Here is a 27,568-nt window from a genome sequence, read left to right as displayed (position 1 = left end):
TGTTATTGCGTCATTTTGGGGAGTAGGGAAAGATTCCACCCACTTTGAAAATAAACAGACCATAACAAGGACATATCGCTTCCCTTCACACCGGGGCATGGTGATGAAGTCAATCTGTATTCGTACAAAGGGCCCCCCCGACCTCCCAATTTTCCCCAATTCAACCATTGTTTTCTTTCCTGGGTTCATCCTTTGACATGACAGGCACCTCTGGCAGAGGGACTCTGCTACTTTTCTGAACTTTTTACTGTACCAAGTCTGTTGGAACACTAGAATCATGGCGTCCCTACCAATGTGTGATCCTTCATGTATCAATCTCGCCATTGTGCTAAGTAAGTGTCTAGGTAACACAGGCATACCAGTTGGGCCCAGAATGACACCATCCACACGTCTTGGTCTACACCCATCTTCCTTCCACTTCTCTCTTTCTTGCCAAGGTGCCGCCTGCTGCCACTCTTTCACTTCATCCCATGTAGGCACTTCTTCAAACACCTGAAGTTGGCAGCTGGTTCCTGGCCCCCCTCGTTTTGGATTTACGATATGCCGATCTCTGGCGCACCATTGGGCCACTCGGTCAGCATAATCGTTTCCCAGTGATACCTTGTCCATGCTCTTCTTATGAGCCGCACATTTTACCACTGCCAGTTCCTTTGGTAACTGGATTGCCTCTAAAAGGTCTTGAACAACCTTTCCATTTCGAATGGGGGTACCTGATGAAGTCAGGAACTCCCTCTGTAGCCACAACTGGCCGAAGTCATGCACAACCCCATAACAGTACTGACTGTCAGTATACACTGTTATGCGCAGGTTCTTCCCAATTTGGCAAGCTTTTATCATAGCAATCAATTCGGCTACTTGTGCAGACTTGATATGATATAGGTAACCTGCTTCCTCAATTTTTTCTAAGGAGACTACCGCATAGGCAGCACTCAGGCCTCCTTGTTCATGCCTTAGACATGAACCATCTACAAATAATTCTTTGTCATGCTCAGGCAATGGCGTTTCTTTTATGTCTGGGCGTGGCTTGGTGTTGAATTCTGTTAGATCAATACAATCATGTTCATCATCCACCCCCCCTTCCATATCCTTTGGGTCGGGAAGTAAGGTGGCTGGGTTCAGAATACTGCACCTAACAATGTTTACATTTGCAGCACCCACAAGAATCCTCTCATATTTAGTCAGCCGACTAGGGGTGAGATACTGAGTTTTTGTTCTGGTCAACAAAATTACCACTCCATGTGAGACATACACAGTTACCGGATGTCCCATGACAATGGACTCACTCTGCTCTAAACTTGCGCAGGTAGCAGCTACTGCTTTCAGACAACCTGGTAATCCAGCAGCCACTGGATCCAGGGTGGCAGAGAAATATGCCACAGGCCTTCTCGTTGTGCCATGATCTTGTGTCAGGACCGACAATGCACAATTATCACGAGTGTCACAGAACAGGGCAAATTCTTTGGAATAGTCTGGCATTCCCAATGCAGGGGCTGTACACAGACAATCTCGCAGTTTTGTGAAGGCTGTTAAGCTTTCATCATCCCATTCTACAACATCTGGAGTTCCTCTCTTGGTCATTTTTATCAAGGGCCTAGCTAGGACTGCAAATCCCAGAATCCACTGCCTGCAGTATCCTATCACACCCAGGAACATTCTGATCTCTTTCTGAGTACGGGGTAACTGCATCTTTTGTATTATTCTCACTCTTTCTGACGTCACTTTCCTGACCCCTTTCTCTATCTGGTGCCCCAGATATTTCACTGATTTTGCACAAAACTGTAATTTGTCAGGGGCCACTTTATGTCCTTTCTCACTCAGATGATTCAGGAGGGCAATGGTGTCAATCACACAATCCCTATGACTTTTAGACGCCACCAAGAGGTCGTCTATGTATTGCACTAAGACAGAGTTTCCAGGTAAGACCAAAGTTTCCAAACATTTTTTCAAGATCTGATTAAAGATAGAGGGGCTCTCTGTGTACCCTTGAGGGACCCTGTTCCAGCAATACACGTGACCATTGAAGGCAAATGAGAAAAGAAATGTGCTATCTGGATGCAAGGGAATGGAAAAGAATGCATGACATAGGTCTATCACAGTGAACCATTCAGCATCCCAGGGAATCTGATACAGAATCACTGCTGGATTCGGGACAATAGGGCAGCAGGGGACTACTATCTTGTTGATTTTTCGTAGATCCTGCACTACTCTGTACTTGCCACTAGGCTTTTTAATGCCCATAATCGGGGAGTTACATGGGCTACTCATTACTTCCTGTATGATGTTTCCTTCTAGCAATTTCTGTATTTCCAGAGTAACACCAGCTTTCACTTCTGGCGGGCATGGGCGTGTCGGGCGCGGCTCTAGACTGGCTTACCTCCTTTCTGAGTGAGCGCTTTTTCCAGGTCTTCGAGGGTGAGATAGTCTCTCCCAAACACCCTCTCAGGTGTGGGGTCCCTCAGGGCTCCTCCCTGAGCCCGACCCTCTTTAACGCCTACATGGAACCTCTGGACAGGATAGTCCATCCCTTTGGTGTGCGTATAGTCACCTACGCGGATGACATGCAGCTTGTGGTCTCGTTAGACCACGCAGATGGATCATCCGACACCTTAGGCCCCTGTCTAGAGGCTGTTGCCAGATGGATGCAAGCCTCCTGTTTTAAGCTTAACGGGGAGAAGACAGACATCATTCTACTCGGAAATCCCTCCCCGTCTGCTCTTGCACCCGTCTGGCCACCATGTCTTGGCGCTCCTCCTGCCCCCAAGTCCCAGATAAAGAGCCTCGGGATCTGGCTTGACACCGCCCTTGATTTCTCGGTCCAGGCTACTAAGACTGCCGCCACTTGCTTTGGACTAATGAGGATGCTCCGGCGGGTGCTCCCTTTGCTCCCTTTCCAGGCGAGGAGGACCATGGTCCAGGCCCTGATTCTCTCTCGCCTGGATTATGGGAATGCTCTCTACCTAGGAGCACCGGCTTCGGTACTGCAGAGGCTTCAGGTCACACAAAACAGTGCGGCCCGCCTACTGTTCAATCTCTCCCGTCGGCAGTCGGCGAGGAAGGCTCTGAAAGACCTCCACTGGCTCCCAATGGCTGCCAGAGTGCAGTTTAAAGCTTTGTGCATTATGCACAAATCCTTTCACCGTGTAGGCCCAGCGATTCTGCACCCTTTGGTCACGCCTTATGTCCCAGCACGCCCCCTTCGGTCTGGTACCTTGCAGCTGGCCACCTCCTCTAAAATTAACAAAGCCCGTTGGGGTGGCCGCTCTTTTTCCCATTCGGCGACCAGACTTTGGAATGCCCTCCCCTTTGCCATCCGAGGAAATAGCAACCTCCTCTCATTCAGAAAGGCCTTGAAAACGCATTTGTTTGCTAAATCCTGCTGATCTGCCCCGAGCCTGCGCTAAACCATTTTATCTTCAAGCGCTGCGAGGCCCTAGGGCAGTTATGCGCTATACAAATGCAATTTTTCATTTCATTTCATTTCATTTCTGCATTCATTCTGTAGGGTTTAGTATTGGGGTATACTGCATTGTCCTTGATGGCTATCTGTATGGGGTCCACATTTTTCATTAACCCTACATCTTTCCCAGTAAAGTCCCACACCTCTGGCTTCACTGCTTCTTGGAGTTCTTTGGGTAAATCCTGCATGGTCATTCGTTTAATTTCCGAGTCAGGGCGGACTAACATTATTTTATAAATGCCGTCTTCATCTGGGGTCTGAATTTCAACACCCTTTGGTGTGCAAAAGATGGTACAGTTCATTTTGCACAGCAAATCACGTCCCAGCAAGTTCACTGGACTGGTGTCGCAAACGACAAATCTATGCATTTCCTTAAAGTTTCCAATTGAGATCTCCATGGGCTTGGTAACAGGAGTACTAATCAATTGATTAGATACACCCACTACTTGGATGGCTTCTCCCGAGAGGGGTAGGTTTGGAACGTCCACTGTTCTCACAGTAGAACGGGTAGCACCAGTGTCCAACAGAAAGGTGACATCATTTCCATCAACCTTTCCTTCAATGTATGGTCCGGACTGGTCTACCGGCAAGGAGGCGCCAAGTACACACTCCTCGTCCTCCCCTCTCAGGCCCCGTCAGTACTGGTCATCACAAAGGAAGGTATCATTTAAAAGATACTGCGAAGTTGCTGCATTTCTGTTCTCATTGCTTTCCCAGACTTCTATCTCATCTCCCTCTGTTTGTTTTCCCTTGTATACCTGCTTTAGTGCGCGGGGCACCTGCACTGTCTTTACCTGTGGTTGAGTCTTTCTTGGTCTTTCTTTCTGCGTCTGTGGAGTTAAATCAGGTGTTTTGGGGTTATCATCCGGCAAGTAAGGACACTCGTTACGCCAGTGTCCAATTTCGCCGCACTGATGACAGGGAAATTTCTTCATAGCCTCTTCCCTGCTCATTCTGGGCCGGGGCTTACTTCCTCCCCCACCCCCAGGACCTTCGTTCTTAGAATTTTTGACCATTGTACTCAACTGCTTTTCCTGCTGTTCTGCGAGCTTCACCTGAGCCCACATCACTTTCTCCTTAAGAGCCTTTTTCTTTTCTGCCATCTCGTCCTCGCAGTACTTTGCGTACCGCAGGACCTCGTCTACCTTTTTGGAGTGCCAACAGATTTTGTTATCTTTTATCCACTGACAAATTTCAGGTCTTAAACCGTTTACAAACCTGTAAATGAAATGCGTCATGTCCTTCATCTCGATGTTATCTATACCACTGTATGTTTTAAACACCTGCAACAGCCTTTCATAATAGGAGTGCACTGTCTCCTCTCTTTCCTGCGTTGTTCTATCTATCCTAGTCCAATCAGTTTCCTTTGCTGGCACCTTTTCTTTCAAGTGCTGAATTACCTGCTCATACTTTCTCATGACTTCCTTTGAAGGTTCCCCTGTTTCTTTATCTCTTGTGTACTCCTCACTAGGCCAGGCTATGGCTATTTTACACTCGGTCCATAGATCGACCGGGACCACAATGTCGAAAAACCCATCCAGGTCTTTCCACAGGCATTTTTGCACCTTTACGAACCTTTCCACTTGCCGGTACCATTCAACCGGCTTCTCGCGCAGTTTCGGGAAATCGTTAGTAAAGGACACAATATCCTGTCTGGACCATGGAACGTGCACATACCTCCCACCTGGTACCTCACGCATGGGGCATAATGTTTCAGGCTTGTCTACTTCTCTTAAAGGGAACTCAGGGGTAGCTTGTCTGGATCGAGCCTCATCTTTCTTTCTTGCCCACCTGCTTCTCCACCTTTCCACATCTCCCCATTTTTGCAAAACTGCAAGCAACTCTTTAATCTGCACCTTCTTCCCTGACACATTCAGGTTTTCTAAATCCTTGTCTGAGAATTCAGCTCTGTAAGGCTTTTGTAAGGGCTTGGATCTTGAAATATCTACCCCCATACTAGCTGCGGTGTCTGTCAGCTTTTCGTGGAGCACCCTGGTACTTCTGGTAAGGCTTTTACACATGAACAGCAATTCTTCTTCAGAATAGGTGTTTAATCTGTCCAACCCCACATTTCCTGCCATCAATTCCTCTATTTCTACCCTCAGCTTGCAGAGGTCTAAAGGTTTCGTTTGCGGAGCCTGTTTTTCTAAATCACGACTCCAATTTTCAATCTCTTCCGGCGTTACCAAGGAAACACTCCTAGTCCCTGTTGCTGATTCTAATTTAATTTCTTTCGCATCAAAAGGATTATGCCTCTTCTGCACTCCCTTTCCGGTCTGTTTGTTTGGTAGATCCAAGAACACCACTTCGGACTCGCACTCACTGGACTGATCGTCTATCAGTAGGGGCTCTTGCCTCGGCGGGGCCATTATCGGGTTCATAACTGGAGGGTTCGAACTTCCTTGACTATTCCCATACAACGGGACTACTGGTCCGATCGTTACCGGAATAGTCAAAGCTTCAGGACTGGTATTTAACTGGGAGATTTTCTGAATTATTTCTGTTCTCTGTCTAGCTAGGGCCTCTTGCTCCCTTTCATCCAGTACTCTTCCTAATGTCCGGTCAGGTATCATCTGTGGGGTCAGGTGAGGGGTAAGACTCGGGGCAGTAGGATGCGTTTCACTTGGTCCTCCGCCATAATTTGGTTTTGGGAACAAAGTTCCTGTGCCAAATGACCTACGCTCTTCCCCATATGGAGGCTGCAAAAAGGGTACTCCTGAACTTACTGGCTTTTCTTCGTTTTCATACAGAGGTCTGGGAAAAAATGTTCTTTCACGGGAATATTTTTCCTCTGAGCTCTCGGGCATTCTAGGATATATATTGCGTACCTCTGCGGGTCCGGGGTTCTCAAAATAGGGCAACACCTGGCCACCTCCCCCCCTACATAGGGATCTGTCTTCCTCCTTAATAGATGGACGCTGGGGATTCTCTCCTGCACTGGAAGGTCGGGCTCCCTCATTATAAGGGGGCGGACTTCTCGTAAAGATGTCATCTAACAATTCATTGTCTGACTCTCCAAGGGCTCCACAATGCTTACATTTTTCTGTCTTTTTCCCTTCCCCCGAAGGGGTACATGCTGGCATCATGGGAAACAGACCCTCAACAATCATGCTCTGTCTCCACTGTTTCATCCTCTTGTCCCTAGTCTCCTGTTTCAGCCTTGGGTACCACTTGGTCAGACCTTTGTCCATCCGGGGTTTCTCTCTTTCAAAAGCCTCAATCTCCCATTCCTCTAATGCCTCATACTGCGTTAGTCTTGGTCTGGGATGTAATTCATTCATACGGGTTCTCAAATTGAATAGAATCCTACCATTGAAGGTACCGTCTAACGGAAAAGCCAATACTCCGTCATCTTTTGTGTACCTTACCCAATTCTCCAACCACACACAGGTATTGTACCCTCGGTCAAACATCATGAATGAGGCAGGAGTATTCGGTGGCGGGATAGTAACGCCCTCTCTTGATTTAATCGGTTTGTCCGTTTTGAAATAATTCTTTACCCTGCTTACAAGGGACATCTTTCTCTTAGCTCCGTACATAATATCGTATCTATTAGCTTTCCACTGATCCCTTTCAAACCCTTGGTTTCTTGGATCGGGTCTAGTCTCTGGACAATACGAGTGCCACATACAATTTCTACGCTTAACTCTGTTTACAAAGTCACCTCCAATCAGAACGCGTCTTGTAATTCCGTGCGACCAATGAGGTGCACGCGTTTAAGTATTTTCGGCCAATGGGTGCGCGGCCCCTTCGTGAGACTGTTCTCACGCTCCGGCGCTTCACCCCTCCTTTACAATTCCAGCCCCGCTACCCGCCCGCTGCTTCTACCAATCCCAGCGCGGCACGGAGTGACGTCAGAGACGCTTCGCGGCTGACTCCCTCCCTTCACAAGGTAACGGAAACTTTCTTTCTTTCTAAAGTGCTAGTGCTTGGTTATTTAACAACAAATACACATTCGCCACAGTGCTCAAGTGTCTAGACAGGATAGCTTTGTTTTACTGCAAGTAAACTACTTCCATTTACTTTTCACGCGCTACGGGTAGATCTCTTCCGCCTACCCTTCACTCTAGCATCGGTGAACCTGTTATTTCCCTAAACTCATCCACTTCTCCGGGATATATCCGAGTCTAAGGTTTCCCAGCGGACCCCTTTGCTTTCACCCAAGCTCCGAGGAACCTGCTACTCTTCCGATGTGACCCTTACTAGGTTACGCCACTATGGGAAGTTTGCCAATGAACCTCGTTACTGACATTTATTCACACATGTATTCAGAAAACCCTAGTTAGTGCTTCCCGGTTATCCTAACCTGCACCTAACTTTCCTTAAGCCTGTGACCTCAGGACAATGGATTCTATTCACCACTTGCCCTTTCAATTCCCCGGGGAGTTCGGACAACAAGAAACAATACGGTTTACAAACGCATGGATTAATACATATAACAATATAAGAACAAGAATAATAATGAAAAAACAATTCATTGATTTCAGCAGCGTATTCACAAGAGAGTGATCAGTCCCCTCGGAACAGCCGCTCTTATAGCAGCATTAATGTACTAGCAGCTACCGACTTAACTAGTCTAACTAATCCTGCCTAACCTTTAGCTAGTCCCTAACCATCCTCTGATCTACCAGAAAAACTGATAGAGCGCGCGAGGTCACCCAGCCAATGATTCCGCCGTTTCCGGCTTCAGGGCCCATATACTTTCAATTCACACTATTCATTGACAGGGCGACTTCACGGGCTGCTACCAATTGTGTGTGTTCCCTACTGTTATTACTCAGAGTACCCGACTTACCATCCACCGACACGGGTACCTATGACCTCAACGGATCAGGAGCCTAGCTGTAAAAGGAAAAGCAGCAAATGCAAATTCAAATGACATTCAATATTGTTTGTAAATGACCACGGACAACTGGAAGTTTTAAAATGTTTATCCAAAGTTCGTTTTCATCAAGCATTAAACTTACAAGAATAAGGCAGTCAATAACCAAGATAATGAAAAGTACATAACTATAGAGAAATAAGGTCAGGGTAACCATTTAAATGCATTTATGAGATAAAGAGAGAATACTATGCATTCAAGGCAAGGAGTTTTCAGACAGTTTAAGTGGTAACTGGACATAATATCGACTACATAATATCGAATGGACAAAATATCGACGGAAAAATATCGACATTAACAAAATATCGACTATAGGAATATCGTTGAAAAAAATATCGACTGCAAAAATGACCCAAAAATATCGAATACAAAAATATCGACTTAAAAATATCGACTAGACAAAATATCGAAATATAGTGAAAGTAAAAAATATCGAGAAAATGTTAGAAAATATTGATTTTATAAAATAATATATATATAATATATAAATAAATAGTACCAAATGTTTAGGAGCGGGTTGTGGGTTTATAGGGGAATAGGGTGGGAAGTAATTTAATAATAATTAATTAGTTAATATATGTGTGGTAATTGTTTTAATTAGATTGTAATTGGTAATTAATTAATATTAATTAGTTAATTGTTTAATTGATTAATTAGCATATAATTTAATTGATTAATTGATTAATTGATTATTAATAATTAATATTTTAAAAACATTTTTGTATATGATTTTCATTGATACATTGGTTATTAATTAATAATAATTAGTGATTCATTGTATTAATGTTTAGGAGCGGGTTGTGGGTTTATAGGGGAATAGGGTGGGAAGTAATTTAATAATAATTAATTAGTTAATATATGTGTGGTAATTGTTTTAATTAGATTGTAATTGGTAATTAATTAATATTAATTAGTTAATTGTTTAATTGATTAATTAGCATATAATTTAATTGATTAATTGATTAATTGATTATTATTAATTAATATTTAAAAAAATATTTTGTATATGATTTTCATTGATACATTGGTTATTAATTAATAATAATTAGTGATTTATTGTATTAAGAATTAGTATATTATTTACATTTATTAATTGCTAACACATTCATTATAATTAGTTAATGATGTCATTAATATATTGCATATCATTTAAATAAAATAATTGGTAATTAATTTATAATAATGACTTAATTACATTAATTGTATACATTTAAATGTAATGTGTTAATTAATGTTGATGTCAATTAATTAATTGGAATTAAACAATATTAATTAATCTAAATTATTATTATAGGTAATGTGATAATATATTTTATAATAGTTTTTTGAAAAATATTTGTTTTTTTTATATATTTATGTTTAATGTTGTGTTCATTATTATTTATAGTGTTCTGGCTTAGTTTCATATTTTTTGTTATAGGTTAATTGTTTAGGGTTCAGGGTAATTTTGGTAGTCGTGAGTGAAGGTGTATTTAGTGGGATTTGGGAAATTTTTAAGTTTGTGGGTAAATGGGTATTTTTGAGGTTGAGGGTCAGTTTTCTGTTCTTGTGTAAAGGGCTATTTGTAGAGTTCAGGGTCAGTTTTCAGTTTGTGGGAAAAGGAGTATTTGTAGGGTTCAGGGTCAGTTTTCAGTTTGTGGGTGAAGGGCTATTTGTAGGGTTCAGGGTCAGTTTTCAGTTTGTGGGTAAAGGGGTATTTGTAGTGTTCAGGGTTAGTTTTCAGTTTGTGGGTAAAGGGGTATTTGTAGGGTTCTGGGTCAGTTTTCAGTTTGTTGGGAAAGGAGTATTTGTAGGGTTCAGGGTCAGTTTTCAGTTTGTGGGTGTAGGGGTATTTGTAGGGTTCAGGGTCAGTTTTCAGTTTGTTGGGGAAGGAGTATTTGTAGGGTTCAGGGTCAGTTTTCAGTTTGTGGTTGTAGGGGTATTTGTAGGGTTCAGGGTCAGTTTTCAGTTTGTGGGTAAAGGGGTATTTGTAGAGTTCAGGGTCAGTTTTCAGTTTGTGGTTGTAGGGGTATTTGTAGGGTTCTGGGTCAGTTTTCAGTTTGTGGGTAAAGGGGTATTTGTAGAGTTCAGGGTCAGTTTTCAGTTTGTTGGGAAAGGAGTATTTGTAGGGTTCAGGGTCAGTTTTCAGTTTGTTGGGAAAGGAGTATTTGTAGGGTTCAGGGTCAGTTTTTAGTTTGTGGGTAAAGGGGTATTTGTAGGGTTCAGGGTCAGTTTTCAGTTTGTGGGTAAAGGGGTATTTGTAGAGTTCAGGGTCAGTTTTCAGTTTGTTGGGAAAGGAGTATTTGTAGGGTTCAGGGTCAGTTTTCAGTTTGTTGGGAAAGGAGTATTTGTAGGGTTCAGGGTCAGTTTTTAGTTTGTGGGTAAAGGGGTATTTGTAGGGTTCAGGGTCAGTTTTCAGTTTGTGGGTAAAGGGGTATTTGTAGAGTTCAGGGTCAGTTTTCAGTTTGTTGGGAAAGGAGTATTTGTAGGGTTCAGGGTCAGTTTTCAGTTTGTTGGGAAAGGAGTATTTGTAGGGTTCAGGGTCAGTTTTTAGTTTGTGGGTAAAGGGGTATTTGTAGGGTTCAGGGTCAGTTTTCAGTTTGTGGGTAAAGGAGTATTTGTAGGGTTCTGGGTCAGTTTTTAGTTTGTGGGTAAAGGGGTATTTGTAGGGTTCAGGGTCAGTTTTCAGTTTGTGGGTAAAGGGGTATTTGTAGGGTTCAGGGTCAGTTTTCAGTTTGTGGGTAAAGGGGTATTTGTAGGGTTCAGGGTCAGTTTTCAGTTTGTTGATAAAGGGGTATTTGTAGTGTTCTGGGTCAGTTTTGGCCTTTAGGGTCAAGGGGTCTTTTTAGTGTTTTGGGACAGTTTTGGGTATTTTAGAGTGCTGATGTATAGTTTAACTTAACAGTGATACATTAAATTTATCACACGAAAATAGATATTATTATAACTTAACATTAGTACACTTTATTTAGATAAAAACTATTTATGTATTAGCATGTTTCCAGACAGTAGCTAGAGTGGAGTTGGAATTCTAATTATTAATTGGTTGGTGTCCAGCACCATCAGTAATATTACCAACACTGGAGTTGGATTAATAAAAATACATTGGTTAGTCTCCACCACATTTTATGGTATTACCTTGAGTGTAGTAGGAATAGTAAAATAATTTTTGCTAGTGTCCTGCAGCTTCTATGATTTTAGATTGACTGGAGTAGTAACAATACATATAAAATTGGTCAGTGTGCAGCACATTTGTATACATTTGTTCATTACTGTATTTTAATAATAAAAAATTATGCAACATAGATGTTTTCAAATTAGTTTATTAAACAATTTTTAATTTTTTTATTGTGTACTACAATAAAATCAAAAACAAATATAACATCACATTTTTTTTAACTTTTATTATTCACACAATAACATCTTTACATTTATATACATGTGGTCAATGTAAACAATAATTTGGATTACTAGATTCTTTCAGTAAATTTTACATATTCCCATCAGTCATTTACAATTTAAAGTATTTATATAGAAATACATTAAACAATGATTTGTTATATATTTCTTACATTAATATTTAATAATGTTAATATTAAATATTAATATAATAAAATATATAATACATATTTCTTTGTAACAAGTAACATGACTATTATTACATTTCTTAGGATAAATTGAAATACCAAAATAAATTTTCTTGGTGTATATTTCACACAATGTTGTTTTTACATAAAACATATAAATCGCTTTGGTTGTAAAGTTTATAATTGTATAGGGAAACAATATGTTTAATTATAATATCTGGTATTTATCAAATATTAGTAAAGCAATTATATAATTTTGTTATAATTAGAAATAATTATATAATCTTTTTTAATAATTAATAAAAATAATAATTATTTTAATAATTATTATTATTATTAATTAATAAACATAAACATTCATTGATTATTAACAAAAATATATATATTCACAGATAAAATAGAGACTTTTTTCAGGGCATTCTTTATATACTAAATGGTTCTACTTGTTATATTAATAACAATAAATAAGTTATAATATTTATCATTATTAATTATTCCCATAAACATTTATAATGTTTTATAAAAATTATACACAAAATTATTCTTATAAATATACAGAATAACTAAATATTTACATCTTTTATTCAAAGTTTTACATAATTATTTTATATTATTAATATATAATACATATTATATATTAATTAATATTAAATATATTATTTTTTGTTAATAAAGGAAAATTGTCATGAGTATAGTGTATTAATTTGTTACATTATACATGTGTATGTATTATATATTTTTTATTTCACATTGTTTATTCTATTATCCTTTTACACAAATGGGTTAAGGGGACTACTTTTTTACCGCGTAAGGTTATTGCGCTCCATTCAGGACTGGAGAAGCTCGCGGTTGGGAGTTGCTTCGCTTGGAGAGAGGTAAGGTTATTTTGTAATACTAATTATAAGTAAGTGGTCATGTTTGAGGGTGTAATCAAACTCTGTAGTGTTTTTTGGTGTATGTATTATTAGTTTAAGTAGCGTTTGGGTGAAAAGTCTGCGTTATAGATGTGTCGTGCTTTTTTTCCTTCAAGTCTAATTTTAATTGTTCGGAAATGTCTTCTTACATGGTTAATGTTAATTGTTAGTATATTTACTAATGTGAAGGGGGTATTTGTGGGTGGCTTTCGTTATGTATGTTATTTTACAGGTTTCGGTTCCTCGCATGAAAACTACATGGAAGGAAGCGTGTTTTTTAACGGAGAAACAAATGTTTAAGTTATTATGCTTATATTTTGACTTTTATCTCCTATTTTTCGTGTTTGCCTGGAGCGTTTTTTACACTTTTTAAACCTTTTTCGGGTTTTTTGGAGGGTTTCGAATCGGATTGATACTTTGATATGCGTGACCGTTTTTTTAAAATTGTGTGTATATAACTTTAAATCCTAATGTGTACACACTACTGTTTTCGGGATTTCCTGGAGCGTTTTTTTACGTTTTACAATTTATTTTCGGGTTTTTGAGGGTTTCCCATATTGGAATAGTAAGATATTGGATTGGATTGTATGGATTGATTTTTCCTTGATTGCGTCTCTTAATTCCAAAAATTTTTTGTATTTATTTTACAATTTTGATTGGGTGGGAAATGTCGATTTCTAATGTTATGTGTATGTTATAAAAAATTATAAACATTGCATATTTGTTACGAATTTTTTTACATATTTTTTAAAAGTTTGTCAAACAAATATGTTTTATTTATAATTCATTATATATGTTTATGACATGTGATTTTTATTAGTATTGTAAGAAGACATTCGTATATTTACTTGACATTTTTATAGAAGACTTTTTGCTATTATTGCCAGGTATTCTAAACCTCTAGTTGTAGGGTATAATGTGACTTGACTTTGAAGTAGTCGGAACATTTGTTGGGTTTGTTTAGTGAGTTTGGGCCCTATTTGTGACACTGATTGTTCCATTCTTAGTTCCTGATAGCTTTGTTCTTTTTTCAAAGCTTCAAGAAGGTTGTGGAATGTGGGTTTGCCTCTGTTTGTAGTTGCTTGGAAAGCATTATGCCACCCTTCAACACTGTTGTTGGTTTTCGCCTCTTGGTTTAAAGTACTGAGATAGACATTCCACCAAGGGATTTGGAATTTGGGCTGGCGTCGATGTCCTGATCTGTGCAACCTTCCCACCCAAGTGTCTTCAAAATAGTCTAGCAATGGTGTTAGCTTATCCTCATTCCTCTTATAATATGCGCTGTCAATTAATAAATTGTAATGTTCAGCAACATCTGTAACAGGGACGTAGGCCAGGGCTATTAACTTTTTAACTTGATAGGCAAAGGTGCTATCTGTAGAGTATAGTACACTTAAAGTAGATTTTTGGAGATGCCTCCATATACTCTGATTAAAATGATAATAGCAACCCTGGATTGCTGTGTGGGGAAATGTTCTCAAAATGCTATTTATCATAGCTAATTCGAAATCAATAATTATTTTTTCGGGAAAATAATTATTGATTTCCGTTTTGAGAACATTTAAAATTTCGGTGTAGGTTGTTTGCTGTTTGTTGGGTAGCAAACAGTAAATGAAAGGTATGTTAGAATGATGGTATAAACCGTGGATGGAATACAGTTGGTAAAAAGGTTTTGGGCAGGGTTTAAATGTTCCATCCATCATCCATTGGGGACACTGTTGGATTTTTCGTAAATTACTTGCAGTTGCAAACATAATTATTCTGTTTGTACTGCTTTCATTATCAAAAAGAATAAATTTATCTTTATTGTGTGTGATGGCCATTTCGGGTGAAATAATAATTTCTTCAAAACAAGTTGGGTTGGGTTGGGTTGTGCTAGTGAGTCGTTTGGTGCGTGCAATTGTGCGTTTCAGGGAATCAATAGAGGGTAGTTGCCCTGAAGCATGGTTAGGGATTTTTACCAGTTCTTCTTTAAGTATTTGGGTGGTGGGTTTGTCACTTTGTGTGCTAGCACTTTTAATACTTTCTAAGGCATCTCTAATTTCAATTTCGGTGACATTTGGGGGATGATTATGTTCTCTAGTAAATAGCACATTAGTTTCCTTGGTAGTGGCCCTCCCATAACATTTGTTGGAGTAATATTGTGTACACTTCCAAAAAACCTTTCTACCACTTTGTCTCTCCTGATTATACACATAACCCATGTAGCATAATAGCAATTTATTTTTCTGAGACATGACAAATTCTGCACCTTCAGTCATTTTGATTTACTTGTTCTAGGAAAGAGTAGAAAGAAACAAAATCAGTACACATTTTTTTACTTATGTGGTGCTAACATCATTAGTGATGCATTTATACTTACAGTTAATCAAAGTAGTAGTCACAGAAGCAGAAATGTCTTTTGAATGATGTTCTTGTATGTATGTCTTTATTTGCTGTTGGTATGAAAATATAGAAAAACAACGTTAATGTTTATATATAACAAATGTATTTCCTACTCAAAAGCAGTTGTCATTTTTGTCTACTAGTGCATTTGATGTAAACATTACATATACTTACTTGTTTAAATAGTAGAATAGTAGTAATTGCTGGAGTTCATCAATTTAGTACAGGTATGATCTGTAGAGTAGATAGAAGAAATAAAAGCAAAATATTATAATTTTAATACTGAACCGTTTGGAAATGTAACAGATTTAAACGTATACTAACTTCTAAATATGTCGTTTTCTTTGTTGTAGGTAGAATAGCTGTATGATGTATTCAGAATATCTGTAGAGGAAATATAAAATAGATAAGATGTTGTTAAGAACATAGACTGTGTTATTTTAGGCAGTTTTAGAGAAATGATAAATATACTTACATTTTTTACAAGGCGATTCTTCTATATTGGTATATTTTGTGTAGGATGTTTTCATATGATATGTAGAATAGATGTATGATGTTTTCTGAATATCTGTAGAGGCAATTTAAAATAAATAACATGGTGTTAAGAATATAGTTAGCGTTTTTTGTGCCAACATTTTAGCAAATAACAATTATACTTACTTTTTTCTGAAGGGTAATTTTTGTGTTTTGCTATAGTTGATCTTGGATTTTTCAAATGATCTATAGGGAAGATGTAAAAAGCAAGATATGTTGTTTAAAAATGTGCATTAATGAAATTGGCCGTTTTATAACAAACACATCTATACTTACATGTGTAATTAGGTTAGTTTTATCGTTTTTGCTGTAGAAATAGCACCATTTCTGTATATCTGTAAATATAATGTCAATGAAAAATAAATACTCTTGTAAATTAGTGTTTAAACAAAGCAGTTGGTGTGTAACAGAGAATTATTATATACTTACTATCTGATTTTGCACATGAAGAAATATGACCATGTAATAGGAATTGTGTTGGAGTAGTTTCTATCAGAAAAGTAGGAAGACATGAAAATAAAATAAGTCTAAGAGTTAGGAGATGTAAGGAAAATAGTGCACTTCTAATGTAGTTTTCTACTAAAATGCTGTGTTACTTACTTGATTAATTAGCTAGTAAGCTGGATCTTTAAAGATGTTTATTCTGCAACAAAATCTTCAAAGTGTTGGCATCTACTTTCCAGATAGGTAGCAGCAACAAATGGTAGAATGCATGTAGCCCTTTTATAGTATATGTGTTATGTGTGCTTTGATTTGATTGGTTGTAGGATGTAAGGAAGCATAGTATAGGCTAGTTTGAATTTTTTTAAGTTAATTGGAGTGTTTGTTGATGTGAGAATGGTGGTATGTGGTTGTTCCCGCATTAAAGCAGGTTCGTGTTTAAATGAAATATATTTATATGTGAAAATAAGTAATGAAAATGTTAGTTAAATGCAAAGAATAATAGAAAATGATAAAATGCATGTAATAGAATGTATAGTAAATGTGGATTAATAGTAATTTTATGTAAGAAACAGGTATTATATGTGAAAAGTTTTTTTTACAGAGAAATGACTTTTATTGATGATAAAGATGGTATTTTAGAAAGAAAAGTGTGCAAACATGAACTCGATATTATTTTTTTTACGATATTGTGGTAGTCTATATTTTTGTAGTCGATATTTTTGTAGTGTTAGGGCTAATTTCATGTCCAACGATATAATTGTACTCGATATTTTTTTAAGCGATATTTATGTTTTCGATATAGTTAGTACTCGATATTTTTTAGTCGATATTTTTGTAGTTTGTGTAATAAGTATAGTAAGTCGATATTTTTGTTCTCGATAATTTGTCAACGATATTTTGGTAAGTCGATAATGTGTCCGTCGATAATATTTCAGTGATCCAGTTTAAGTAAGGCCGTTCTAGACCATATCAGAAAATGACAAACTGCAATGCAAAATATGATTTCCAAAAGGTAGGATAGCATAGGAACAATTTAAGAATATATGCACTTGACTTTATGATTCAATAATTTGCGGCAAAAGCATGGAAAAATCAACATGTGCAAAGGTGTGTCTTTATTTAAGCAAAGACAGAAAAATAGAAAGGTGCAAGTTTAAAGAACTTAGAGCAGTATTTACCTAGACTGGTGTAGAAACCAAACCCTGGCCACGGGTCAGTTAAGGATAGGAAACCCTCAAGGAAGGATACCCCTCAGAGGACAGCAGGTGCAGAATGGACACCCAGGACAGGACAGGATACCCTCAGATTAGGAATCAGGACAGGACCCTCAGGACAGGACAGCAAACCCTCAGGACAGGACCGCTCAGGACAGGACCACACCCGCAGTTTGGAAGCAACGCCTGCGCTCCACCCTCTCTGCAGCTATCGATCAAGACCCCGATTGGGTCAGCGAACTCCCAGCAAAGTGCTTCGCCAGCACTTTTAAGGTTTAGTAAAACCTTAGTCTATGGTCAATTTTCGGACAGAGTGCTCCGCAGCGCTCTGTATCTTCAGTCACCTATTGAGTACGATGGGTCAGTGACAGGTCAGCTAAACCAGACAAGTCGGACAATTTCCCTAGGTGAACCCAGGGTAGATATACTGTTTTGGGACAGGGTACCACCCCCCAAATGTTGAAAAGTGTCAGAATCCCCAATTTCGATTGGTCCTAAGGTAGGATTTGGGTAATACACCAATCATAACACACTATTTGGATGCTTCATTTACATATCTGGGTACCGCCTAGCGAGATCGGGGTTCCCATGAGAAACTGCATAGAAATACAATAGATATATTACATTGTTTCGGAAAAAGAAGATGTGATTCCGTCCTGCTAGGGTTGCAGGTCACTTCTCAGGAGCATCTTGCCCATCACTGCCAACTGGCGGTGTTCCATCAGCCAAGGTTGTCGGTGCCCCAGAAAGTCGCACATGCGTAGAAGGGACCTCCAAGATGGCTTTTGGTGCAGTTAGACCCCCATTCCCCGAGGTACATGAAAAGTAAGCGAAAACAAATTAATACATAAAAATAACTTTATGAAAACACATCATTTGGTTTTGTACTTTCAACTTATCACTATAAAATATACTTATGCAGTCTAAATGTTAGCTACATATAACAGGCACAAGAGCAGTGGCACGAGCAGTACCACGTTACAGGCAAAGCTATGTATTACGCATGCGCATAAATTTCCCTCCAACTCTGCAGACACGTCAGGACACGTGAGTGTGACTGACGCATGCGCAGTAACTAAATACAAGCGGCGGCCATATTTTACGGACAAGGATTAAATGCATTAGGAATACACATAGGCAAGCTTCATAAACTTTGCTTAAACTAAATATAACGTTAGTAAGACGTACACTTATTACCTTGTTACACATAAACGAGGTTCATGAATACAGCAAGTCGCAAAATATGCGAAGCTTTGCTTCATCACAGTCATTAACTGTTGTATGTTATATGTACTGCTTAGGTCATTCTATGTTCTTGTCAAAGGTTTTTGTACATAGTGGTTGTGGATTCGTAATAGTTTATTTGAGATGTATGTACTAACTGCTTTTTGATAATGAAAGAAACAAAATTTCAAAAATAAAACAAAGCAAATTTTGTAATGAATGTTTCTGGGACACATTAAGTTATTTACGTGTGCCCCGACACAAAAAATGGACTAAAGAAATTTCAGAATTGGCACATTTGTTGTTGCTTATGAATATTTTCAGCCTTTCTGATTGAAAGGTCAAAACCCTCTTTTGTTAGTAGGTAAATTAAGCAATCGGGATTATAGACCGCTAAAAAAAGTGAATGGTCCAGATTGTTTCCCACAGCACTACAGAAAGACTTGGGGCAATGGAGCTGGTTTACACCTACATCACTGTAGCGAATTCATGGGGCTTTGGTGGTGGGGGAGCCGATCAGGCGAGGAGTGCTCACTCGGCCAGGCGCTCAGCTGCCATCTTGCCTCCCTGCAGGCAGTGGGATCCCAACTTTTCAATGACAGAAAATGAGCTGTGTTCACGTCATCTGTTTCCAGCCTAGTGCGATCTTTGGGTCTGATTTAAAGTTTGGTGGATGGGTAGCCCTGCCACAAACATGATGCATATCCCATCTGCCTAATTACAAGTGTCATAGGATATAATACACTTATAATGTGGCTGCAAAAATGGGACATAGTGATTCATCCACTTTTTTGTGATTTTCTAATGGATGCCATTTGCAGGTTTTGAACAACACCCAGTCTAGTATTCTTTTAAAATTTGCAAGCATTGCGATCATGTGAGAAGCTTGCCAAAAAAATAAAAAAATGGCAACTATGCTAGCCTTTCATAGTAGCAGACTCTGTTCCTGCTACTGCTTATAGATGCGAGTGGCAGAGCATAGACAACTGCTGTCATTCAGCAGTCAAGCTTAGTGATTCCTTGTGCCTGAAGACTTGCCCTCGGAAATCTTAGACTTTGTTTGTTGAGATGCTGCCACACAGAAGTAAGGGTAGCCCTAGGTGGCCCACCAAAATAAAACTAAATGTTCAGAGCCCATGAACTTTGAGACAACTACCATCAGAGCATTGTATACTGGAGTGAAACTTTATTATATGTAAAGTGACCAAAGGGCAGCGGTGGCTCATCCACCAAGTCGGAGGAGTGTCACCCCACTGCTGTGTGAGCATTTCAGAAAGGAAAATTAAAACAATTATAACGTAATGTTCTTATCATTTTATTTTTCCATGCTGCCTTAGGTGTGGGCGGCGCTCGGTTGGCCATGGCAGGGGTAGAAGTGGTGGGCACTCTCTAAGTATGCATGACAGTATGGCCGTTCATCTTGGGCTAGCAAAATCATTGTGCTCACTTAGCATGCTCTCCACCCGGCTGTAATGCACAGCCTGGGTTGAGAACATACACAGGCTCCCAGTCCCTTTCTGAGCGCCGAACCATGGTGCTGAGGCCAATCACGATGCTGCTGTCATGCTGGTGAGAGCAGCGTCGTGATTGGGTTGGGGAGCCTGGAAGCCTGTGTGCTTGCTGCTTCCATTAGTGGGCAAAAGAGGACCGAGAGGCGGCGGCTGGCCTGCAGGTATGTGATTTGTTTATTTATTTTTCTCCCCGCCCACCACCCCTGTTATGTAGCGGCCACCTCTGCCAAAGGGTAACATTTCCTGGGTTTGATCGAGCTCAGGGGTGAAATATGTAACTTCACCCACCCTTGTGGAAATCCTGGCTACCTGTACAAGAACTAGTATCCAGTAACCGACAAAACTGAAGTAGCACATTATGTTCTTATAGTCAACAATTTGATCCTCTTTGTACGATACATGACCTCTTCAAATCTCAGGCAATTAAAAAAAGTGCCATGAGAAGAGGGGAAAGGCGCAGTGCTAAATTTGAGCTGGTGGTTGCCGGTGGGGGCCACCACCACTTATTTTTTGGGAACGGTACTTATTTTTACGGTATCAGATATTTCCTGAGAACAAGTGGATGAAAAACACAGAAATCCAAAAAGATGGAGGAAGACAAGGACGGACACATCCTCCTGAAGGGAGAAAGCAGAAAACTGCAAGAGTGAGACAAATGTGCAGGGAGCCCCTGGTAGTTAACTAATTAGGCTGAGCAGCAGCTGCAGACGAATGTATGACGTTACAACGAATTCTGTTGCAACGCATGCCTTTACCACGCATGCTTTACAACGGAATTCGTTTACCACTCATAACATTTTCCTCGATTGGTGGCGTGGTGACGTCATACGTCGTTAAGAGAAAACAGAAGTTTTTTTCCAATTTCTCTTAAACGACGTGACTTCAGGTGAGTTTTTTTTGGGGGGGGGAGACGCCCCCAAGCCCCTCTTTTTTTAACTTTTTTCCTTTACAACATATACCTTTACTACAAACCTCGTAGTAAAGATATGCGTGGTAAAGGCTTTCGTGGTAACCACGCATGCGTTGTACTGCATGCGTGGTTAACGATTTCGTGGAAACGGCTTCGTTGTAATGGCCGTTTCCCGCTGCAGACACGGGCACTTTACAAATTAAGCACCAGCAAGAAGCAAGCATACTACATATTGGGCCCGAGAACATGATGAGGCTAGCAGTCTGATGCTACTGTGATATACAAGTGAGGTACATTTTTACGGACAGCAAAAAGTCAGAGTCTTTGGGAAGATGCAATTGGAATGGATGGATTCAGTGCCTCCTCCAGCCTACCTGCAATCGCACGCATAACTCACAGTACCTTTACAGTTACAGAATGTACTTGTGAGTGTTTCATATCAATGAAGAGAGCTGTCGCTCATACAGAACTGCAGCACGCATTTATAAAGTTATATGAGATGCATTCTAGGGAGGCGCACATTCAAAATTACTTTTTGGCACAAAGCTCCGTGATTTGTTTGCAAAGCTGGTATTTGTCATATGGCGTGTTTGATGGAAAAACTTCAAATTAAATGCTGTAAGGCACCCTGCTCTATATTTGCACAGAAGAAAAGTCTCATATTGGGAAACTGATTTTTTTAAGTGACATGAATGTAATTTTATTTCCAGAAAAGTAAGGAAAAGTAAATCGAGTAGCAGAAAGCACCCCAACACACACCTACCAGCCACTTACACACCCACTTACAGATCCATATAGCCACTGACACACCCACTGATAGGCCCATACAGCTACTCTAACACCGACTCACACACCGATAAAGCCACTCACACCCTCAGTCACAGATACACAACACCACTCATACACCCACTAACCTACCCATACACCCACTCACTCACCCATGCTGTCACTCACACACCTATGCTGTCACTCACACACCCACTCAACTACTCACACACCTATAAAACCACTCACAGACCCACACAGCCACTCACATACCCATTCACAGATCCACACACCCACTCTCCTACTCATGCACCTACTCAGTCACCCATACTACCACTCACACACCCACTTACTCACCAATACACCTACTCACGCCGCCACTCACTCACCCATACAGCCTCTCACACACCTATACAGCCACACTCACACACATATACACAAGGTCACACAGCCACTCACATAACATATGCTAAAAAATAAAATCACTCTTAGTAGTACACAAACTATACTAATTTGACTTCTGTGGTACCATAGCATTTTTGCTTAACACTCAGAAATGTATAGAAAACAGCAACAATCACTGGATGATGTCATCAGTAATGTCATTAGTGATGTCATCAGCCTTGTCATTAGTGTCATGCATGATGTAATATGTGAAGTCTTAAGTAGTGCATTGTGCAGTTGCTGTAAGTTATAGTTACAAAAGGGGTGGTGATGGACAGAGCATATGAACCAATCAAACAGTCACACCCAGTCAACAGATCTGGGTTGGACGGTTCCCATGAAGCACAGGGTCAGACTGATTTGCATATGGCCATGTCTGAACTGGGGTGGCAGAGTGGGCTAAAGAACGGTGATGGAATAAACCCAGATCTATTGACTGGGTGTGAGTGTTTGATTGGTTCAGATGCTCCGTCCATCACCACCCCCTTTTGTACCGGTAAGTTATAGTTATCTCAGGAAACTATAACTGTTGAAATTCACTAGTTTTGTATAAATAAAATCTGAGCATAACTATATTGTCCCTGTAACTATTGGTATGTACATGATTGATATATATATATATATATATATATATATATATATATATATATATATATATATATATATATATAACTATATATATTTTTTTTTTCACTGAAAAAACCATAGGTTTCACACCAGTTATAGTTAGCTGGACATTTTACTCATACAAAAACATTGAAATTACCCCGTTATAGTTAGTTGTACTCACTATTACTCGTGCGCCTGCAATCCACAGCTGATGATGTCACATATAACATCATTCATTTTTTTTTTTTTTTTTTTGTCCTCATACGCCACTTCCCACCCCTTCGTATCTTATAGCGCCCATTGGTGGTATTCAAGCTCAACTGTGAGAGGTTGATTCCTACTGCTTATGCTACAGACCTACAAACTTGAAAGAAGTTTGATGAAAGTGGAGTGTCACAGCCGAATCTGTTGCAGGGAAGCATATAGGTTTCATTAAACCTCCAAGAGCATCCGAAGTGACTTAATCATCGAACGTTAAACGTTATTCTCTCCCATCTTTGAAATCAACAACTATAACTCCCAATTCCCTCACCCGTAGTGATTTAAAAATAAGTTCCAAAATTGGTGCTTCCTATTGTTTTGCCCAGCCATATCCAGCTTAGCTATTGCTCTCATAGCTCTAATCCACATTAATACTGTCGGAGGTTCTGACGCAATCCAAAGTTTACATATTTCTCTTCGAGCAATCAAGATAGCATAGAAAAACAGCTTCGTATTATCATCAAGGCCCTTACCTTGTATATCCAATCTGCCCGAGATGATCTGTTCAGGGCTTACCGTAATTTCTAGCTCCAATATTTTTGAGAGCATTTCACTTACGGCTGCCCAAAACTCTTGAATCTCTGAGCATGTCACGAACATGTGAATGTCATCTTCATTTGGGCTTTTACACTTTGGACATAGCACCATGCCCCCATCTTTGAATTTCGCAAGTCTCTTTGGGGTCCAGTATGCCCTGTGGAGAGTGAACAAGTGATTCCTCCTTAAATTTGCAGGTTTCACCACTTTATATAGAATCAACATATCTACTTGCCATTGTTCTTCTGTTGCGATCCTCGGCAAGCACTCTCCCCACAGGAACTCTGGAAGTAAAAAGGGACCGTCCTCCATTTCAACTATTTCCCAATACCACGTTGCCACTTCTTTCTTCATCCGAATGTTTGAGACCAGCTTTTCTTCAAACTCATTGTGTCGTCCCATTAACTTTCCCTTACCTGTTACCCAGCTTTGTATCTGCAGATATTTAAATTTTGCAAAATTGCGACCCCAGAGTTGCTCGCAAACTGCCCATGGTATCAAGGCACCTTCACAAAGCAGCTCCCCCCAGACCTGTGGGCCTTCTGATTTTAACGCCCTTGCTAAAGCATCTTTCGTCCAACTTGGGGCCCCCGGGCCCTCCCAAATTGGTGCAGCCATGCTAAAATATGGGATTTTTGTCACGCGCCTAATACGATACCAAGCCGTGGCTAGGTCTCTTAATACCTTCAGTCTGACTTTTTTGAAGTATTTTGGATCTGCAAATCCATATAGGAAGCCACGCTTGTAGCAATTTTCTACTTTCAGCATGGCCGTAAAAAGCTCCCCTATTGATGAGTCATTGGGAGTTCCAAAAAGCATTCTACAGTTCTTGAGCAAAAAAGCCCAAGAATAAAATTGAAAGTCTGGGGCTGCTAAACCTCCCTTAGCATATCTTCTTCGAATTTTTTTCCAAGATAGCCTTGACCCCTTGGAGCCCCAAATAAATGAACCAATTTCGCTCTGTAGCTTTGCTAGACCTTCTTTTTCAAACATAAGGGGAACAGAATCAAATAAAAAAGTCAATTTCGGAAGCACCATCATTTTAACCAGATTAACCCGACCAATCATAGACAGTGATATTGAGCTCCAGTTTCTCAATAGTGCTGTAATATCCTTCCTTGTTTTGGCCAGGTTTACTAATGTTAGCTGTTTTATATCCTGAGTAATTTGTACCCCCAAATATCTCATCTGCTTTTTTGCGATCCCAGGGTCTATTGCCATGTTCCAAGCCATAATTTCAGTCTTGTCCGAATTTAATCGATATCCTGAGACTTCTCCAAACTTTTTTGTAAGGTTTTCAATTTCCCCCAATGATTTTGTCAAATTCGATGTTAAAACTACGATATCATCCGCATATAACCCTATCTTCTTTGACCACCCTTGGAACTTGAAAGCAGGAATATTCTCTGACTCTCTTATTTTGCAGGCCAATGGTTCAATATAAAGATCGAACAAGAGTGGGGACAGGGGGCATCCCTGCCTGGTTCCTCGCGCAATTCTAATAGATTTTGTGAGTGTTCCATTAACCAAGACCCTAGAACTCGGCGTATGATATAGTTGTGATATCGCTTGAAGAAAATTTTTCCCTAACTGGAGATGTTCAAGTAAAATTTTCAAAAACTCCCAATTTACACGGTCGAAAGCCTTGGCAGCATCCAAGGCCACCACCGCCAGGGGAAGCCCCTGCTCAACCGCAACATCTATACTACCTATCAGGGAAAATGTTAATTCATTTAAGTGTCTACCTTTGACAAATCCCTTTTGATCTTCATGAATAAAGTACGGGATCACTTTACCCAACCTATCTGCCAAGATCTTGGTGAACATTTTGTAATCACTGTTCAAGAGTGAAATGGGTCTATATGAATCCATATTTGTAGGAGATTTACCAGGTTTGGGTATAATGATTATATTTGCCTGATCCCATGATGCCGGAATCTTCAAGTTTCCAGAGAACACCTCATTTAACACCTTTGTTAATAATGGTGCCAGTCCTTGCATCAGAGTCTTGTATACCTCTACAGGGAGGCCATCAGGACCAGGTGCTTTGCCTTTTTTTGCCTTCCTAATCCCTTCCTCTATTTCTTCTTTCCTGATCTCTCTATTCAAAATCTTTCGGTGTTCTTCTGTAGCAGATTTTAGAACTTTAGCCCACTTATTGATCTCCTGCTTGTCTGGTTGTAACTCTTCACTATATACTTCCGAAAAATAGTTATGAAATGCTTCCACAATCTCATTAGTGTTTGAGGCTACTTTTCCTTCTGCACCCACCTTAACCTCTTTTATCATATTTTTGACCAGATCCTTCCTAACCTTCCAAGCTAGAAGTTTGCCTGCGTTTTCCCCGTATTCAAAGTGATCCAGCTTAGCAGCCTCCCATCTTTCTTTCACCCTTTTATTGATTACATCAGTCAACTGTTCCTTTAACCCTTCCAACTCTCGAAGGATCTCCCCCACAGGAGCGCCCCCTGAATTTATAATCCTAATTTCATTTTTTCGGATGTTCTGTTCCAGAGTCCTTATTTCCTGGTGGTATGCCCTCCTTCTCTTAGCCCCCAGAGCTCCCAACCTGCCTCGAAGGAAGGCCTTAGTTGTCTCCCAAACAATATCTAATTTGGCTGATCCTGTGTTATGCTCTATAAATACCTCGAGCTCCTGTTGAAGGGACTGCATTGCTTCCTGATCATACAAAACTGTACGGTCCAGCCTCCAGACTGAATCCACCACACAGGACACATTTTCCAGTTCTAAGGAAACCGCTGAATGATCAGACAAATGAACCCCTATATGTAACACCTCCTTCACATAGTCAATTAATCTTGCATCTAACAGGAAAAAGTCTATTCTGGATCTATGATTATATTTTTTGTTATAATATGTATATCCAAGCCCAGACCCGGCCCGCCTCCTCCAAATATCACAAAGCCCAAATTGTTCTATTATGTTTTTAACACTGGCCGCCATTTTACAATTTCCCTGGGCTCTGCTGTTAACGGATCTATCAAGCTTAGCATCCAATACAGTGTTAAAATCTCCAGCAAAAACTATATATCCTGAAAGCCCAGACATCTCATGTGTAAGTTCTAGCAGCGGAGTAACATCGTCTTGATTAGGGCCGTAGTAACCAATAATATTGTATAAAGAACCCAGTATCTTTAAAGTCACTATCAACCATCGCCCTTTCTCATCAGCTATGCTGTTCATTACCTGACACTCCAGCCCATATCTAATTATCACTAGTATTCCTTTAGTTACCCTAGTTTGTGGTGAGCTGAAAAAGTGCCTTATCCACCGCAGTCGACCCAAAAATTGTTTACACTCCTCCCCAGTTAAATGAGTCTCTTGAAGGATCATTATATTAGCTGGAGTGTCCCTTAAGTACTTCAAGATCCTGTCTCTTCTTGCTTTAACCCTTAAACCATTTACATTCCATGACACCCATCTCACTATTTGTGTTTTTACCCTCGCACTTTTACCCTCCACCATCGTAAACTAATCTCCAAATCCTTACCCTCAGGGTGGTCCTTGGCATCTGAGAACATTTATGTTTTTCTCCCCCCCTTCTTCCTATCCTTCCCCCCCCAGCTCTAAGCCCTAACCAACTCCCCGCTCTCCATTCCCCCCCCCCTCCCTGGGAAAACCCTTCCAGCTTTCTAAGGCCCAAACCTAGGCCCTTTAAGTGCCGGTCACCAGCAGACGTGCTACCCTTGCTTCTATGCAAAAACCTTTTTTTTTTTTTTTTTTTTTTTTTGTTATTCTATTCTAATTACACATTTACAAGCTACACAAGCCATAAGCCCGAACTACACCAGTTAACTATACACCCCCACCTTGGCAGTACTCCAGAAAATTATCTACATCTTCTACAAATCTAAAGGAGTACATTTTGTTGTTCCACATTACTTTTAAAA

Source organism: Lissotriton helveticus, chromosome 3_2 (assembly GCF_964261635.1).
Source record: "Lissotriton helveticus chromosome 3_2, aLisHel1.1, whole genome shotgun sequence".
Taxonomy (NCBI): Eukaryota; Metazoa; Chordata; class Amphibia; order Caudata; family Salamandridae; genus Lissotriton; species Lissotriton helveticus.
Note: the sequence above shows the minus strand (reverse complement) of the source record.